Raw genomic sequence first — 19,118 nt, forward strand, 5'->3', positions numbered from 1 at the left:
TGCCATGGACCTTTAGAGCCTTTAATAACATCAGCCATGATATTCTTCTAAGGCACCAGATGAGATTGGGCTTTGGGCACTGCTTTGTAGTGGTTCCAAGCCTTTTTGTCCAATTGAGAGCTCAGAAGGTGGTGCCTTGTAGCGACCGGTGAACCCCTAGGTCATTGTACTGTGGTCTTCCACCGGGTTCTTTCTTGCTTCCTAGGCCAGGGGTCCCAACAATAGGACCAGCAACCATGGCACGCCAGAAACCAGTGCATGCAACCAGTCCATGCAAACAAGCAAAGCTCCATCCATGGTATGCAGGCAGCACACAAAACTGTATCCCCTCCAGTCCATGGAAAAACCTTTCTTCGTGGACCAGGTTCCTTTAGCCCAAAAGGTGCTGTCCTAAACTGTTGAAGAGAAGAGAAGAGAAGAGAAGAGAAGAGAAGAGAAGAGAAGAGAAGAGAAGAGAAGAGTTGAAGGGACCTTGGAGGTCTTCTAGTCCAACCCCCTGCTTAGGTAGGAAACCCTACACTACAAATGGTTATCCAATCTCTTCTTAAAAACTTTCAGTGTTGGAGCATTCACAACCTCTGGAGGCAAGTTGTTCCACTGGTTAATTGTTCAAACTGTCAGGAAATTTCTCCTTAGTTCTAGGTTGCTTCTCTTCTTGATTAGTTTCCACCCATTGCTTCTTGTCCTGCCCTCAGGTGCTTTGGGGAATAGTTTGACTCCCTCTTCTTTGTGGCAGCCCCTGAGATATGGGAAAACTGCTATCATGTCACTCCTAGTCCTTCTTCTACAGTGGTGTGTTAACCGTTAAGCAGACTAAGCACATGCTTAGGACACCACAAAAACTTTTATGTAGCCTAAGCTTGGCTTCGTTTGTACAAAGGAGGGGGGCACCAAGACTTGTCGGTGCTTAGGGCACAAGTGAGCCTTAATCCACCACAGCACACCTACATGAAACGAGGGAGGTAATTTGATAGCTTTGGCTATCTGATGACTCTCGGTTTTCCTACTCCTTTCCTTCTAATTCAAGGAAACAATCAGTATTCTTGGCTGTTGCCTGACCTTGATAAGAGGCTGGATGAGATGCACTTAAATCCAGAAAATACAGAGGTGCTGTTAGTAAGGATAAAACTGAACTTTGAGACTGAATTGAAACTCATTCTGGATGGGACATCACTCTGTAAGAAACTGTAGGTTCACAGTTTAAAAATGTACCTTGGCCACTTGGGTATCATTGGATTTCCAGGTGGCAGCTATTGCAGGAAGCACGTTTGCACAATAAGATGTCTCAAAGATCTGTGCTGGTTATCAGTTGTTTACCTGCTACAATTAAATTGGTATTGACTTTTAAAACCCTAAAAGGCTTAGGGGCCGATCAACTACAGGGCCACCCCAGTCTTAGCAACCTGCCCAGTTATCCTTCTGAAAATGACCTCACTGCCAAAAGCTGCCAAAAGCTCAACTATGGATTGCCTGGGAAAGGGCTTTCTGAGTGGATCCCAGGCTGCACAACACACTTCCTAAGGATATGCTTTGCACTCTCAATGTCCCACTATTTATCCATTTGTTTGTTTAATTATTTAATTCAACTTGGGCGCCACCTGCCCGTGAATCAAGCTTGGGCAGCTCAGAGCATAAAAACAAAATTGTAAATGTACATTTAAAATTGAAAACATTAAACAAGGCAACAAATATGGTCAACCCTAAGTAAATATATCATGCTTCTACCTATCACCTTAGCCTGGGAGAAGAGACGGCCCTTTAAGGCCTCTGGAATGACATCAGATTGGGAGACACTTGGATATCTGGAGTGGAGGCAGAGCCTCATGCCCGAAGGCAGGCACTTCAGAAAGAGAGTTCAAACCACTTCTCTTTTGGCAAACTTTTAACTGTTAATTATTTTAACAATGAATGTTAATGTTGTTTTTCATTTTTGTTACATTCTATACTCTGGATTTTTTTAAAATTATTGTAAACAGCCATGAGTGTTGGAATAAACAAAAAGGCAGGGTAGAAAGTCAACAAGAGGAGTTACAATGATTTCCAACCCATGAAAGCAGGATAATGATCAGATGTCTCTGAGCAATGGCACATCTGATTTTTCCGTATTCTCAAAAATCCTTCTAACGGAAGAAAAAATGGAAGCAGAGTACAGTCCCTTCCTACAGACTCATCAGGTGGTGCGTTTCAAAATCCAAGGACCATTTCTTAAATAGTATTTCCTGTTGTGGGCTGGAAGGAACAGTCTCTTGGGAGACAGGAGCCAAATGGCCATTTGTTGCAGCCGGTCCAATCGAGTAAGCCTCAGCGGTGTGTCTTTCAGATAGGACAAGATGGAGCAGCTTCCTAGGTGAGATTCATAAGTGGCATCTTTCTAGCAATCCCATTTCTGTAGCGGGCACAACCTCCTTAAATCATCTTTGGGGGGGAGGGTTGTTTATATATTTATTTATCATCACTCGGCGTTACATTCATGGCCTAAGCCACCTTCAAGAAAAACGAACGTTGAGCTCTGACATCAATTGCATTTGTGAAATGTTGGTGAGCTGCTCCGGCACCTGCAGTGTCATGCCATCTGTCTTGGCAATGGCAGTCAGAAGTGCCCATGATTCAGGCTTTCCTGACAGGAACACTCGGGCAGGCGCCATAAAGCAAAGTTGCGCGTGCCCAATCAATCGGGCCATACAACTTTATATCCTGGCGCATGTGAAGAGATCTGCATTCTTCAGAGGGAGGGAGGGGGGGTGTCATTTCTGTAGAAGGACGATGATCTGAATGAAGGTCCGAAGGAACATTTAATTTGAACTTTGGGTACCAGAACAAATCAATACCGCCTCTCTCTTAATAGGCCTCCTCCAGAATCATATTTATTCCAGGAAATGGCCTCTCTACAAATAGCTACTGGAGTGAAAGCACTTTTTTTTTTCTTCCCATACAAGGCAGAGTGACTTTATGGGTATTGTTCTTCAGTAGATAAAACTGATTTCATGGGCATCTGCTGCATGTACAGAATAAAGTGGGGGGGGGGGAACTAGGCCATGAAGGCAGCCCAGTCGATGAATGAGAAGCACTGACAATTCAAGGGGATGAATCATTTTCCTTAGTGGTGAAAAAAAATTATTGTTCCCTCTCGCACCTCAGTATTTCTGAAGATTGTCACAATCAGCAAGATAGCATTAGTATAGATTGGCACTAAATAATTACCTTTCTTTCCCCCCTTGACAGCGCTATGGAAAACTATTTTCTGATTTATCATTCTCTTGGAAACTGAGGGGAAAATATTTTTATCCAATTCAAATTGTCTGGTGTCCTCTTTTCCTACCCCTGTGACAACATTGCTATTAACCACATCATTCTGATAAAACTATAGGACAAATGTGACTTCCCTTTTTTTCCCTATGCAGATATGTATACGGAGGAAGAAAGATATATATCCTCTGTTAGCAATGGCTAAGGAAGCATTAACAATTATGTCACCCTAAAAAACGCTTTGATCTCAACTAGTTTTATAAGATCTTCCTCAAATATAACTCATGTTGGGCTGCTGACATATTGTTCTGACCCAAACCTTGTTCCAAGGAAATAAACACGAAATGGAGGTAACAGCAAAACCTTTTAATGATTCTTTATGAATTCCGTTCCTTCCTGGTTAAAAGGCTGTTTCAAACTAATTGTGTCCGATAAAAACGAGCCTTGCCAAGGTTGTGCAAGGCTGCCAAGAACACTAAATAAAGTTACTAAGAAATATTTCAAACACAAAGAGTCTCCAAACACCAACTAAGAGAGTCTGAATGTCCACAAGGCTTGAGTGCAAAAGCTTCTTTGCTTCCTGCAAAGAACTCCAGTTTCCCAGCTGGCTTTTCTCTCTTGAGGGGCCATTATCTTGCAGCCTTACTCCCGAGCCTCCTGTGCTGCTGCAGATGCTCTTTCTTTCTAGCAGCCCTGCGTGCATGTGCACTTGGCACAGGCTCCTCGGGGACCTCTTCATCACTGCTGCCAGCCTCCACAATCTCCGAAGGCAGCATTCCACTCCCTGATAGTCCTGGCCCCATCCCTGCCTCACACGCAGGCCCCTCATCTGAGTCCTTGCTCTCCAAGACCTCAGCCATCCACACCTGCTGCTGGCGAACCACAACACGTATTCTTCTGACTGTCAATGTCCCTGCTTTCTTAGTCTTACACTTCTGCTCTTAATTCCAACCAATTTCAAGGAATGTCGTATCACAAAATGTGAATTAGCATGATTTACCAATCAGCTGGGAGCTGATACCACATTGGTAGAAGGGAAACAGACTGAGAAGCTCCCGACTATGAGAGATCCTTAAATCTTCCACAGAACAATTTCAATACTTTCCATCAGCATTAAGGAAAGTCAGATCACGTGCTTTGTCTGAGAAGATCCCATTTAAACCTTCTCTGTTCCAGTAGGATTGGAAAGGCTTAGGGGGCCTAGAGACTTGTTTGTAGTCCCTAGAGACAAATTCATCTGTTTATTCAACTTCCTACAATGTTCATACAAAAGTGCATTTCAATCAGTTTTCAGCAAGGAAGTGCCATATTAATTTTCCATGCAATTCTACCTTTGTATGGATTTGTATTTTACAAATCCTATCTGTAGCAATATAAGTATGCTATTTTTTCCTGGTATTGCTTTTCATATGTTTTCTCCAGATAGGTCTTCTTGTGCACATTTTTAAATTGCGGAACCACACAGCAAATTCCATGAAGTGTGGAAACTGAAGCAAATCAATTGTTTCTTCTTAGCTTTAACATTTGCATGGTTTCTAAGATTATGGTTAGAATATTATTTTTTTCAAGTAAAAAACTAATACCACAGATATAGAAGGGTCTCTGTGTACACTCCATACTTTTTATTCCACCGCTATTGTTAAATTGGTTGAAATACTTTGTTAGTAGCACTACACAAATATGTACAAATCATATAAAGATGTTTGACCATACCTGCTAATGATCCTTCCAGACACCACTGATCTGCACTTTCTGGGAGCCTGGCCAATAATAAAGAATATAGAAATATGTAGACAATGTCAGCTATAGGTCTTCATTCCTGCTTTCTTGTCATTGTTGTGCCATATCCATCATCGGACGTTGCTGATCATGTTGGCGATCCTATTTTTATCATTAGCCGCACAAAAAGTTGATGCTGAGTTTTCTCCAAACCAGTTACTGCATTAAACCCTTTTAATTTCTCTGGAGTGTTTTTTCCTTTCTTGTGACTGGTTGAACTATAAGAATCTTCTCAGATGACTCAGTCTAACCCAAGGGTCCCCAAACTTGGCAACTTTAAGTTAATGCTGGCTATACTGGCTGAGGAATTTTGGGAGTTGAAGTCCACAAGTCTTAAAGTTGCCAAGTTTGGAGACCTCTGGTCTAACCTAAAAATACACTGGGGAGATTCCTTGAGTAGTATGCAAGAAGATACCTTGACAGTGGGCTTAAGGGACCTTGAGCCAATCAGATTAAATGCTTTTTGTTACCATAGATTTCTTTAACTGTTTTAGAGATATTGAGAACATATGTTCTTCTTTAAAGATGATGGAGTTGCATCTATGAAATAAGAATATTTAAAACACTCACCCAGTTTTTTTCTTCTGGGATTCAATTTTGGACTTTCAAACCAGAGTAATTTGTTGCAGATTGAACACTAGAGACAAAAATGTTTAGCTAATAGTGAATTGACATCCCAATGTGTTAACTTTAATCTTAGCTTGGCCTTCAGGACACATTACGTGTTGGTATATTATGATTTAATATTTAGTGTGAACGCACTCTCTCTAGTTTTCTGCAGAGTCCCCAAAACCAAACTAAAGTAGCTGTTTTCAAAATCACCATGGCTCAAAACTTCACCATGTTAGAAGCTATTCGGAGGTGGAGGTGGGACTTTAACAAATGAATATGCCAAAGGCAAAAAGCTCAGTTGGAAGCATCTTTAGTTGCATGATAAATAAACCCTTCACATTTTTTTAAATGAAAGTTGAATTGAAAATCTATTTCTCATACTGTGGGTAGAACAATAAGGCCAATTCAGCGCCCCCAAAAGGCTATATTAATTCCTGAATAGGTTTTGAAGTTTCCTGCTGATTGCTGTAGAATTTTCAGTTTCCCCAAAACGAGAGCATGAATCTGTAAGTGGGAAAAAGATCCCGAATATTAATGTTCCCTTTTGTAATTGGCTTTGGATATTTTTTTTCAATATACCACAACATTTCATTCACATTAAATCTTATATGCAGTGTTGCAGCAGGCCAGAAAATATTTATAGTTCTCTTGTAGTCTCATAAATATGACACAATAATCATGGGCTTGATTATTTTCCAATAGTGTAGGTGAGATTTCTTCAAGTTTTGTATATCTAGAAAACTATTTATTGAAAACTTAAGAGCTAAGTGATGTGTTAGAGACATTTTTTTTAAAACTGATCACATTTTTAAGCTCCTAATGCACAAAGTTATTTTTGAAATGGAAAGAGGAAGACAGATGTATCACCCAAATTAATTATTATTTTTTTGTAACTGTAGAGTCTTCACGTTTTTACAAGGCATCTGTCTCAGATTTAAAAATATCTTGGAAATAGGGTAAGAGAATCCTGCTGCTTTTTCCCTTCCTATTTTAATAGTGGACCCCAGATACACAAAACATTCCAAAAAGTCAATCTGGTGGTGTAGTTACAGAGAGGACTGGAAGCAGAGAGGAAAACATTTCAGGCTCTACCCAAGCATAAAAATAGCTGTCAGTTAGTTGACATTTAGTAGCTAGTCAGTTTCTCCAGGTTCAACCTATCTTACAGAATTCCTTTTTGAAGCTAAAATGAGGGATCATCTCTATTTGTTTATATAGTTACTTAATTTTTTCACCTCTGCCATCATGAAACTCCCGACAGCATGCAAAACCTTCTTGAGCTCCTAAGGAGAGAACCAAGATATGAGCATAGAACATAGAATAATAGAGTTGGAAGGGACATCGGTGGTCTTCAGAAAAAATGGCTGCCCAGTCTCTTTTTAAAATCCTCCAGTGATACAGCACCCCCGCCTTCTGAAGGCAAGCTATTCCATTGATTGTTGCTTTCACCATTAGGAAATTTCTCCTCAATTCTAGGTCTGCTTCTGTCTGTCATGCTGAGCTCCATTCAAAATCCAAGGAAGAAATACTTAGACTCTTTTAGTTAGAGAAAAGATATCTTTTACTGGAAATGAAGTGGTAGCTACAATAGAATTCTGAATCTGAGGAATTAGGCGCGTGAATCACATATACAAAGTGATGGAAATAATCCCATCCCCAATAGTTCAAATGATTCTTCCAATTAAAAGTTGTGAATATGATCATGTGGACATCTTCAGGTGGTGATGAGGCCTCTCTCCATTGACCTTGGCATACTTTGATAAAAGTTTGCAGCTGCGCAGAGAGAAGAAAGCTAAGCAAGAAATAGAAACCTAAGCAAGAATGTGCTCTCCCCCCCCCGTCAGTTTATACAATGCCAGTTTGTACCACCTCCAGCTCGCTTCCCATAATTATCCCCCCTCCTCCCCCCATTACTTATGGCAGCCGAAAGATGCGAAGCAAAGGTAGAAGATCTTGAAGGCTGACACTGTCCTTGTATGTCTCTCTCCTGTATATGAATATATACAGATACGTGGAAATACATCCATCCATACATAACGCTTCTCTAACATATAGAAAGTTGCCTGTGAATTAATTTATTAACAAATCTGATACTTTGGCTCAGAGACATAAGACACTCAGATGTGATCTATATGCCCTGGATTCATTCCCAATAATAATTATCTTACAGTAATAAACCGTGTTGGGAGTGGATCTCATAGAAATACAGTGTAATTGGGAATGGACTGCACTGTTGTATAGCCTGTTTCCATTTGTGCTGGGTACATAATAGAGTTACATACTGTTTTCTGTCTTCTATTTGGCCTCTGCCCCATGAGACTTCATGGCACACAATAGTAGTGCTACATGTTCATAAAGATAAGCACAGTTCCTTAAATACAAAAGTCCAGCATTGCTATCCTTCTGGAATAGATATCACAATATTCCTTCTATCTCTGCACAAAAGACTGCCACAATCTTTTATAAATACTCTTGTAGTTGAGGCACTAAGGTTGCCAGCCAATGATATACTGAGGACAACTCCATTGCCTCCATGTGAAGGCTAATGAAACTTTTATCATGCGACAGAAATCCATTAGTTCTTCTAATCCAGGGGTATCAAACTCAAGGCCAGCGGGCCGTATTTGGCCCCCAGGATGCTTAGATCTGGCCCATGGAGCCACCCTGGAAACAGTGAAGGACTGGCTCATGGTGCCTCTGCTAGTGAAAATGGAGCTCAGGAGGGCTGCATGTAGCCCCCCTCCTGAGCTCCGTTTTCACTGGAAGAGGGCTGCAGGATGTTGTTATGGCTGAAAATGGAGCAAGGGAGTGCCAACCATGGCCCTCCCAAGTTCCATTTTCAATGGCAGAGGGTTGCAGGAGGCCATCGCAGCTGAAAATGGAGTTCGGGAGCCCATTTTTGCTGGCAAAGTGATTGAACCACCACAGGTGCCCCCCAACATGACTGACATCAAGCTGGCCATGCCACCATGGCCACGGCCATGCCAGGCCCCCAAGGTCAAACACAACCCTGTTGTCGCCCTCAATGAAATTGAGTTTGATACCGCTAATCAATGAGCTCCTTCTTCTGTTTAGCCACCTGCTTAGCTCTGAATAGTTTATATTAACTAAAAATTGTTTTCATATACTGTTAAAAATACTTTTCCACATAAAAGGGATTATAAATGACAGGTCTATATGATTTTTTTCCCTGGGTAAGAACAACTGTAAGAATGAATGTCACATTTATACACCTTATAACTTGCATTATGGAAAGATATTTGAGCTTCTCTGATTTATACAGATATGCAAAGCAAACAAGCACCTTAGGCCCTTCTGGGATGAAAGGATTAGCTGGTGACATCACAATTCCCTGGGGGACCACCACTTGGGGGTTCCTTTCTTTCCCCTGTTAAATTATTTGAGAAAGCAAAATAATTTTAGCATATGTGAGGGTTCAATGAAAATAATGCTGCCAATGTTAACAGTCACCAACAGATGGAGTATTGACACATTAGAAGCTCTGATGTGTTCCTTTACCAGTTGACAGAAAGTTGCTGTGAGAAAAGGCTGTGGTACTACTGTAATGAAAGCCTGCACTGAGTAATTGTTAAAAACAATATAGTGTGAATTATGATCCAGAGATGAGGTGTTGGTCCATGCATCACAAAGTTTCACCTGCCTAATAGTAAATTCAAAACGCAAACTTTGGAAGAAAAATGCTTATACATGTCTTTCAAAATTCCTTATGGAAGACTTTGCCTTCTTCCAGTGGTAACACAGTAGTCCTAAGAGCTGTCTTTGGTACTGTTTGAAGGAAATTTAGATGTGGGCTTTTAAAGTTGATAGCAGTCCCAGCAGGTTGCAAAACCTGCCTGAGTTTGTCTAGACTCAGAAACCAAATTAACTTATTCCTGATTGGTATTTGAATGGGAGCCTACCAAGAAATCCCAAAGATGTAAAATGGGCAGTTGCAAAAATATCCTGGTAGATGTGGTAACGTGCTTCATATTGCTGGCAAGAAAATGACATGGACAGGTCTTCAGGAACACCAAGAAACTGATCTTGATTTGGTTTTATCTGGGAGGAAAAATACAAAGAGAATTAGAACCAGGCCAAAGGCCTTCTCTACAGGACTGGATTCTTCCTGTAGAGCCATGGTGGCACAGTGGCCAGAGTGCAGTATTGCAAGCTAATTCTGCCAACCAGCAGTTCAGTAAAATGAGGACCCAAATTGTTGGGAGCAATATGCTGACGCTGTAAATTGTTTAGAGAGGGCTGTAAAGCACTGTGAAGTGGTATATAAATGTAAGTGCTATTGCTATTCAGGGTACAAAGTTTCAAATATCTCCAACATCAAAAGAATCAAAGATTCCAATTCCTTGCTGTATTTTTGACCGAACCTACAAAGCTATAAACAATGCCTCCTTGCTGCTTCTGTTTGCTTGCCTTTTTCTTTCCTTCAAAGCTGCCTGAATCTGAAGAAAGGGTTGCCATGGCAGGATTCATCATGCTTGCTTCATCAGGGGGCACTCCATCTCGTTGCAATTTGAGAAATCTCAAGGCCCAGTTGACTTTGGACCAAGGCAATTGTATCCAGCACACAGGAGAGGAAAGTCGGTGTATGTATGCTCCAGTCTCCCATCCCTGAAACCACTGTAATGACAGAGTTAGTGCCTGCCATCCTACTGGCTGTTGCCACGATTTCTCCTAATTATGATGGTTAGCAGATGTGCATTATTTATGGCTTCCGTGGTGATGTGCTCCATTAAAGAGAGATGCTAGCAAATCTCAGTGTGCCCTGCTCAAGGAGTACATCACAGCCATTCTGGGATGGAGATATCTTTATGATCTTCTGTTTGTTTTATTTAATACTTAGTGAGAATCACAATTCCTGTTACTCTTAGGCTTACATTTTTCCAAAGCGTTTTTTGGAATATAACAAGGTCAAAAAAATTTCAGCTTACACTGAAATCTGTAAGGTAATGATCAGGGGAAGGAGCAGCAGCCAGAAAAAACAAACATCTATAAATGTATGGGTTATTATTTTAATTGTTTAAGGGCCTGTCTGGCTGATTTTGAGGAAAAGTAATGAAGAAGTGAAAAAATACAAAATCAATACTGAATCAATAAATTCAGTAATATCCCATCAAGCCTAAAACAGTAATAAGAAATTACATTTTCTCCCAAAGTGAGTTGGAGCAAGCTCCAAATACAAAGCTTCTCCCAGCTTCAGCTTAAATTGATAAAACAAATAACTAGATCTTTAAAACCTATTTAAAGAACCCAAGCAGATAACGGAAGGCAGCCAAATCCTCAGTCCTTGTCAGCTTGCTGTCTCATACTGATCTCGGCCTCTGAACAGGATATTAGGGAGAGAGCTGAATGCAGGGGCAATATTTGAGTGGATGCATCTGCAGTGGGAAGGGTCAATCTGTGCAAGAGGGCATCATGAACATCATACGCTCTTGGGAACACACATTACAGATGCATAAAAAGAAGACAGTACTTGGATCATGATGCTAACTCCACCACCACCCATGGAACACCAACATGGTTCTTCAAAGAGCCACATTCCAAACAAAATTCACCTGTAAAGCAATACCCAGCATTTTGTTTTCAGTTTAGAAATATGCAAGCAACCACCGATACTGTATTTTCCATTCAATATTTACTGCTGCTGCTGCTCCTGCTGAACCAATTTCAAGGACATGCCCAGATAGGGCACCTTACAGAAGTCAAAATATTATCCACAACTTTAGCAAGTGGGAAAGTAATAGCGCGCTATATTATCCATTTATGTTGCAGTTATCCTGTATTTATTATATATCATTTTTGTTTGCACCTTTTAACATCTGCTGCCTTGAAACATTTAAAGATGGGTTTAATTTAATATTGTAATGAATAAGTAACTCAAGCCCTTGACTTTAGGCTGGGCTGTCTCTTATTTACAGTCATTACAGCTCTATTTTTTGATGGGAAAGTAAAGTGGTGATGCCCATGCACGTGCATGCATGCACACACATACACACACACACACAGAGGGGGTGTAAGAACCTATGCTCCATTTTAGTTATTGAAAGGAATGCTTTGTATGCCCTCCTGCATGTGGTCAACCATCTCTGTGTGAAGTGACCCTTCACACAGGTCAAGAGTGTGTGGCATTGCTTCTAGAATTAGGCTACTTGCAAATGTTGAATGCATCTAGCAATAGCAATAGCACTTAGACTTATATACCGCTTCACAATGCTTTTACAGCCTTCTCTAAGTGGTTTTAAGGAGTCCACATATTGTCCCCAACAATCTGGGTCTTCATTTTACCGACCTCAGAAGAATGGAAAGCTGAGTCAACCTTGAGCCGGTGGAACTGCCAAACTGCCAAACTGCAGTCAGCAGAAGTAGCCTGCAGTTCTGCACTCTAACCACTGCACCCCCATGGCTCTTTCATTTGTAAAAGCATCCCCAAACATCCACAAATAATGTTTATTATTTCCACAAAGTTTTTCCCCCTTGCCAGTTCTCTGGTAAACTTTTACTTCCCGAAGAAAGTTTTCTGGCAGACAAGAATTTTTGCACTACTCAGCCTTTCATTCCTCTGTTTGGCAATGCCTTTCCCCCCCACAACCAACTCAAAGGTCAATTGCAAACTTCTTGGTCTGAATTTGAGTTACGTGTCTTATGAAGGCTCTCACTCTGTGTTGGGGTTTAGCCAACTTTTCAAAACATCGTTGGCTGCGGGAGCTTCCTCAGACTCTCCAACTAAATGAGTCCCTTGAGCTGGCCATGACAAGGAGCCATCACACTTGTTCCTCTTTTTACAATGAGTCAGCTCAGCAGCTTTCCCCTAGCTAGTACATCATTAACTTCCATATCGTAGGGTGTCTTTTGCTTCAGCTTTTTCGTTTTTTGATCCACTAAGATGATAAAGGAATCCAGGCGAGCCTTCCCATGAATAAATAACTATCTAATGGCTTGTGCAGGCGAAACAGGAATGCTGCCAGATTTCACTGTGGTCTTTTTAACCTGCACAAACTTTCAGTCTCAGTTTCCTCTTTTTTACCTGGACAAGCCCTCAGCGGCGCAGGCCAAGCAGGGACTAAATTTAACACTGCTTCTGGTTTGCAGGCGCATAGGCCAAGTTGAGTTGCTGTCCATCTCACTCTGACCTTTGATTTTTGTGGGGGCCCCTAAAGTTCCTCATATACCCCTCCCGAGGGAAGCCCTGTCTTAAGTCCTAAAGATCGACCCTATTTGTGAGTACAAAGTGTCCTTCAGATGTTCCCAATGCACAAATTTTGCCAATCCAGGACATATCATGCAAGCTCTCCCGAGTGATAATGAAGTCTCATTATCAGAGTTTTCCACCCAATTACACGGATTCCTACACTCAGGGAAAAGAAATGGCATTGTGTTTGTGTTCCTAAATGCAGCTGTATTCAACGGCACCAGCCAGGAGATAGGGTGGTAACCTGGGAAAGAAAAAGAAAAAAAAAAGCACCAAACAAACGATGCTACATAATGAATGCCGCTGGCTTTGAAATGCCTGCATTAGAACGGCTGCGGCTAAAGAAATTCTATAATCCTGTCTCGCCCTGTACTTTCATTTCAAGGGCCTCCATAAATAGTGCTATAAATAAATAAATAAATGTTTCAACAAAAAGGTGCTTTTCCCAAGAGAAAGGAATTGCTTCCCTTCTGCTTGAAGTGCCTGCAGTGACAATTGTCCCTTGACTGTGACAGGGAGAAACAGTTTTATCCGATTGTGTGCGACCTCCTGTCACTTTCTTTTGACATTTGATAATCTTATTCTTTTATGTAAGTCAACCTAAAGGGAACAGGAATACTGAGCAAGGGGAGAATCATCATACAGCTGCTATTTCGGCGGCGGTGCCAGCACTGCTGCTGCGATGGAGAGATATGAGAGGTGGGGGGGGGGAGGAGAAAAACACAAAACAAGGGCACACTTTGCCAGCTTGCCTTGACAATAATGTAAGCTTAACACTCCCCCAGATCATCCTTAAAGCAAGCCGAACATGCACTAAATATAAGCATCTTTCTTAGAAGACCTTGGGGAAAATTGGAAGACCAATTTCAGCATGGTGTTCAAAGAAACCAGGGGGTCGTTTTAAACTGTTTTATAACCCTAAGCTAAAATTACATCATTTGGCTTAATCTGTACTGTGCTGTGTTGAACAAACATAAGCCTCCCTGGAGTCTGGCTTGACTCTGGGTGATGTCATGGATGCATCCATGCAGTTTTCTTTCCATGGAGGTGCTTTGCCATTGCTATCTGCTCAGTCTGGTGGTGTTTCTTCTAAGCCCTTGGCAACTTGACAATGTGTGGACTTCAACTCCCAGAAGTGGAGAAACATTGATCTAAGCAATAACTAGGGTTTGTTGTTGTTGTTGTTGTTGTTGTTGTTGTTGTTACACGAACTTGGGTTAACTAGTTGCTGCCACTTAGCTATAGTGAAAGTGTAATTTGGGGGTGGAACATGAGAAATTGACAGAAAATGATTCTAGGCATCACATTCCTAGGCATCAGGTTCACCATTGATTGTATATATATTTTGACTTTTTAAAAAGGTTTTAATCCTATTTACTGTATGGCACCCTGTTAGCTTCTTAGAGTCTCCTTGCTGAAGCAGCATATACATTAATTTGATTGATTGATTGACACACATATGCACTTCCAGCTATAATCATAACATTGGCACATGAGCAAGAAGAGCTGCATATGCATTAAATGGAGAGTAAAATATTTCATTCTTAAGTGTGCTGTCAACCCATTTTATTTTCAGGAAATTTGTGATAACTCAAATGGTATTTGATCAACTTGAGAATAAACTTTAAAGGCAACTTGGCATGTGGAATTTACACCCCAGGATTACTTCCAAAGAATGGAAGAATGGGTAAGTAAAGCAAGCACCAAAATAATTTTAAATCTCTGCCTGCAAACTGTTAAAAATTTAGTTCCTGATATCTTTGCTTTTAAAGTTTCTTCTTGGGTTTCATCTCGGTTGCCTGTTGGAATCCAAAATCCCGCTTTTTCAGGATGTCAAAGAAGTCCTGTAATGAGTATCAAGACAAACGGGTTGGCAACCGGATGGCCGTATACAAAAAATTGAATAAAGCCACTTAGCCTGATACGATCTGTTTCATTGTATTTAGTAAACGTGAATCTCCATCAAAAAGGGTACAAAGATCATAAAGCTAAGCTTAACCTTGAAAAGAAAAAGAAAAAGCATTATTGTGTGTATCACAGGGAGTGCATGAATCCTACATGAATGCAAGTCCAGGGGCAAGCATCATATTGTGCAGGTTCATCTCAAGGCTAAAGCAGTGAAGTGGCGAAGGCTTATTGGCTGACTTATTATGTAAGGCAGCAACCTTCCAGATCAGAATCAATAAACTACAGGAAAGATGGATTTTCAAGATGGTTGAAAAAGAAAATAAACAACATCGTCTTTTTTGTTTATTTTTTTTAAAGGCTAATCCGTTTTTTTTCCTAGCTCCAAAATCAAAATGCACATGCAGTAAATAAACAGAATGTCTCTAACTGTAGCTAGCCTCTAGGCGGAAGGGTACATATGCAATCTCAACCCTGGAGCAGAGGAAGGAGAGGGGCACCTATGGAACAAGAAACTGTGGCAAACAGTTAGATAGACAGGTAGCTGTGCTTGGAATCAGAAGGGACAAATTCTGGGGTGGGGAATGGACAGCAGATATACAATCCACATAACAGATTAATCAGTTGCCAGTTGATCTTATAAATGGCAACATAGCCCAGGTAGTAATAAATATGGAAAAAAGCATTTCAGATCAAAGAGATTTTGCCTTAATTAACTCATTATAAATGAGGTGGGAAGTTTCCAATATTGCAGTTTCCAATATTCTATATATTACTCTAGCCTAACTCTAAAGATACCTTGTTGAAGCCTGTATAGTTTTTGCTTCCTTGATCTTACTTAGCTCATGGGCCTTGATACTCCTAGCTACATTCCTACCATAGCAGTCTTCCCTCTTGAGCACCTGGATCTCATTGTGGATTCATCAGAGGCATTTTAACCTCCCCCCTCTCTGTGGCATAAGTAGGTCAGGAATCCATGACCACAACAATATCATCATTTGCTCAGCACACTTTGCTGGTCACGCACTGGATCTGGCCTTTAGGTTCAAGCTGATGAAGTATAATTTGGTTCAGGTGGACATATCCAGAAATCTCTCATCAAGAACAGATGGTTTCCAAATGAAAATGAGGCTAATCAAAGCCATAACCTCCCCGCAAGGTTAAGCTAATTAAGGAAACGCTTCAGATTAAGGATCCAAAAAGTATCCATTTAGTGTTAAGGAATTTCTCAGAGAAATTAGGCTACTGTCAGCCTTCTTAGGTAAACCAGGCAGGAAACGCAATCAGATGAGCTAATTCTATTTATTGTCAGGCTACATTAAAAGAATCTTGCAAGTCTGAAAATAAAATAAAACCTCCCACTGTCACTTTTAATACATTTGATACATTGGAGTGGATCCTATTTGTGTTTCTTTCTTTACCCATTAAGCATTTCTGGGCTCCTCCTCCTTTTATCCAATCATTTCCTAGGCAGCATCTTTTTCCTTTGTCCTTCAAGGTCATTCCCACGCACCATTACAGTAGGGCTGGAATAATTCCTCCTGAATGGTCTTTGTTTGGTTTCAAAGTTGTTCCAGGAAATGGAAGCACCACTGGTGAAAAATGAGAAGAGGGATATAAGAAGAGGGATCACAAAAGGAAGCATTCCCAGTGACAGAATGGCCCTCACGCTTACATCCTTCCAGGAAATAGTTAAACCTTAATTATTCCTGAAGGATTTTGGAGATCAACAATCAAAGCAAGATCTGTAGCCTGGTGATATCATTGCAGTTATTTTTTGGGTTTATTTTGTTTTTTAGTGTATTCTTGTGTGTATTTTATTCTGATCTGATTTGTACATTGCCTAGAGCCTCTGGAGTAAGGCAGGTTGTAAATCTTATAAGTCTATACTATGCAGACTAGAAAGAATAGAATGTTATGTGATTCTTTTGTTTTAATTGCATTATATAACCTTACATTGAGCTTCTTTTAATGATTAGAAGTGAGAAACCTTATGTTACAATTCTATTGATTTTTTTTAAAGCAAGCCTTTGATTATTATTTCACCCAAAATTTCCACCTTCAAGTTGCCTAAAGGAAAATATCTTAACTAAAAACAACAAAAGCTTCTTTTTTAAAAATGCATTAGATGGGATTGAACAAACATCTTGAATTTGTCCATCTCCTTCAATATACATAGGAAATTAAGCTATATTGATTGAGCAAGTCAACAGTAGCTAAATGCACACATTTAGGATAACACTACAAATCTCTGGAGAGATTGCCATGGCCTGTTGAAATAAAGATCAAAGATTATCATGCCACCTAAGGCCAATGTGATATAAATTTTCATAACTACAGTCCACTTCATTAAATAAATGCCAGACTAAAGGATTGTATCCCAGCAGATTTATTTACAGAGCCTAATAACTACTGTTCGTGTTTAAAAACAAAGTACTAAACATTATCACTTAATCCAATCAAAAGACCCATGTACCAAATTAGGATATGCTGAAACAGATTTTTCCCCTGAAAAAAATATGATCTACAAGTCTAATATGATCAGTTTGGAATATGGCATAAAAGGATTTTTCAGCAAAAGTAACTAGGAGTGGGTTGTAGTCCTATAATTAGAATGGAGGCTACAGGTGCTGCATAGAACAATATTTCACTCCATTAACTCTTTTGTGATGATAGTTTATGTGAATGGGGCAGATCTTGAAACAAATGTCTGTGACATTTGTCTTGTACCAAAGCTGCAATTTTCAAAAGATAACTGGACTTTCTTGATTTTTCCTCCTTGAAAACGTCTCACTTCTCATCCAGGAAGCTTGTTCAGTTCTAACTGAATGGTGGGGAATGGAAGAATGTATATTCTTCTCATATTTGTGTGTGTGTGTATATACATATATGTTTTCTTAAGTTTTCACGGGTATTTATATGTATGGTATTCAGCTTTGTTCAGGTATTTTCCCAACGTCATTATAGTTGTGCTTTTAAAGTTGTAGCGACGTTTCGGCAGAATCTCATCTGCCATCATCAGGCTTGTGTATTGTGTTCGTCTGTGAGTCAAGCTTTCACAGCCATTTCTGTTTTAAATTTGATGCTAGCCTACTGCTGTGCCAGAATGGTTTTTTCTTCATCCTGATTGGTTGGGAGTCTTGGTCTGTGTTTATTGATCTTGGAGTTTGCTGTGTTCTGCTTGATTGGTGTTTCTAATATCTTCTGTCTGTTTTGTGGCTCTTTTTGTGTCTTGATTGGCTGGCAACATTGTGTTCCTGCATTGGAGGCCTTTAGTGCAGCTTGGCTCCGAGTAAATGGACACCTATCATTTGTTAGGAAGCTAGGTTTCATCTGGGTGCCTGGTTGGGGTGTGTTTGAGCTGGAGGTATCGGGGGAGGATCTGTTTGTGCCCAGGTGCTTGCCTGGCTAGTGGTGTGGAGATTTTTTGTTGGTGAGTACAGGCTTCCAAATAATTGACAGTCTGGTGGAATCATCTCTTCTATTCATGCTTTCAGGTCTTTTTTCAATCTCTATGGCTTCTCTGATAATTCTGTGGCTGGGGTTTTCTATAGTGGCTAGGGTTTTGGTGCCATTGAAGTTGATGCTATGACCTGTGGCTTTCATGTGTTGGACTAGTGAGGAAGTGTGTTCCAGCTTTTTTACTGCATTTTTGTGTTCATCCAAGCAGGTACTAATTCTTCTATTGGTCTGTCCAATGTATGTGGCTGGGCATGATGCACAGGGGACTTCATATATGCCTTGGTTTTCCAGGTCAATTTTATCTTTGAGGTTTCTAAGGATGGCTGCTATTTTTCTGTCTGTTTTGAAGGCAGTCCTGATGTGATGCCTGTGTAGTATCTTACTGATTTTGTCAATACAGGCAATACAGAAGCCTGATGATGGCAGATGAGATTCTGCCGAAACGTTGCTACAACTTTAAAAGCACAACTACAATCACGTGGGAAAATACCCAAACAAAGCTGAATACCATACATATAAGTACCCGCGAAAACTTAAGAAATACACACACACACACACACACACACACACACACCTACATCCCTTTGTAAAACTGCTCTCAATATCACAACCATAGTTTTTAAAAGCCTCTGGAATATCTTTGGGGAAAACTATGTGTTGGTGTGTAAATAATAGGGCTACCACATCTGGACTGCAAACATCTGGAGCACCACTGGGTGCCAGCAAAAGCAAGTTTTCTCTAGGTCATTGCTGACATATAGTGGTCATGCAGATTATTCCATCCAAGATGTGGCAGCTCCAGAGTGGGTTACCATCATGTACACCAGAATCCATGAACCTGCAGTTCTGAATTATCTATGATTTGAGCCAATGATGACTTGTAGCCTCAAGGCAAATCTAATCTTAGACC

At 40.5% G+C, this 19,118-nt stretch overlaps 1 long non-coding RNA gene across 1 annotated transcript in view; it reads left to right on the top strand.

Annotated features, from left to right (window-relative positions):
• Positions 1-14,513, top strand: part of LOC148133127 (uncharacterized) — a 220,074-nt gene extending 205,561 nt beyond the window's left edge. The window contains exon 3 of the long non-coding RNA XR_015746488.1: positions 14,418-14,513. This is a non-coding gene — a long non-coding RNA (uncharacterized LOC148133127). The remainder of the gene's footprint in view (positions 1-14,417) is intronic.
• Positions 14,514-19,118: the final 4,605 nt, after the last annotated feature.

Source organism: Notechis scutatus, chromosome 1, assembly GCF_049901735.1.
Source record: "Notechis scutatus isolate UNSWTSFEM ecotype Mainland chromosome 1, rNotScu1.2, whole genome shotgun sequence".
NCBI classification, from domain to species: domain Eukaryota; kingdom Metazoa; phylum Chordata; class Lepidosauria; order Squamata; family Elapidae; genus Notechis; species Notechis scutatus.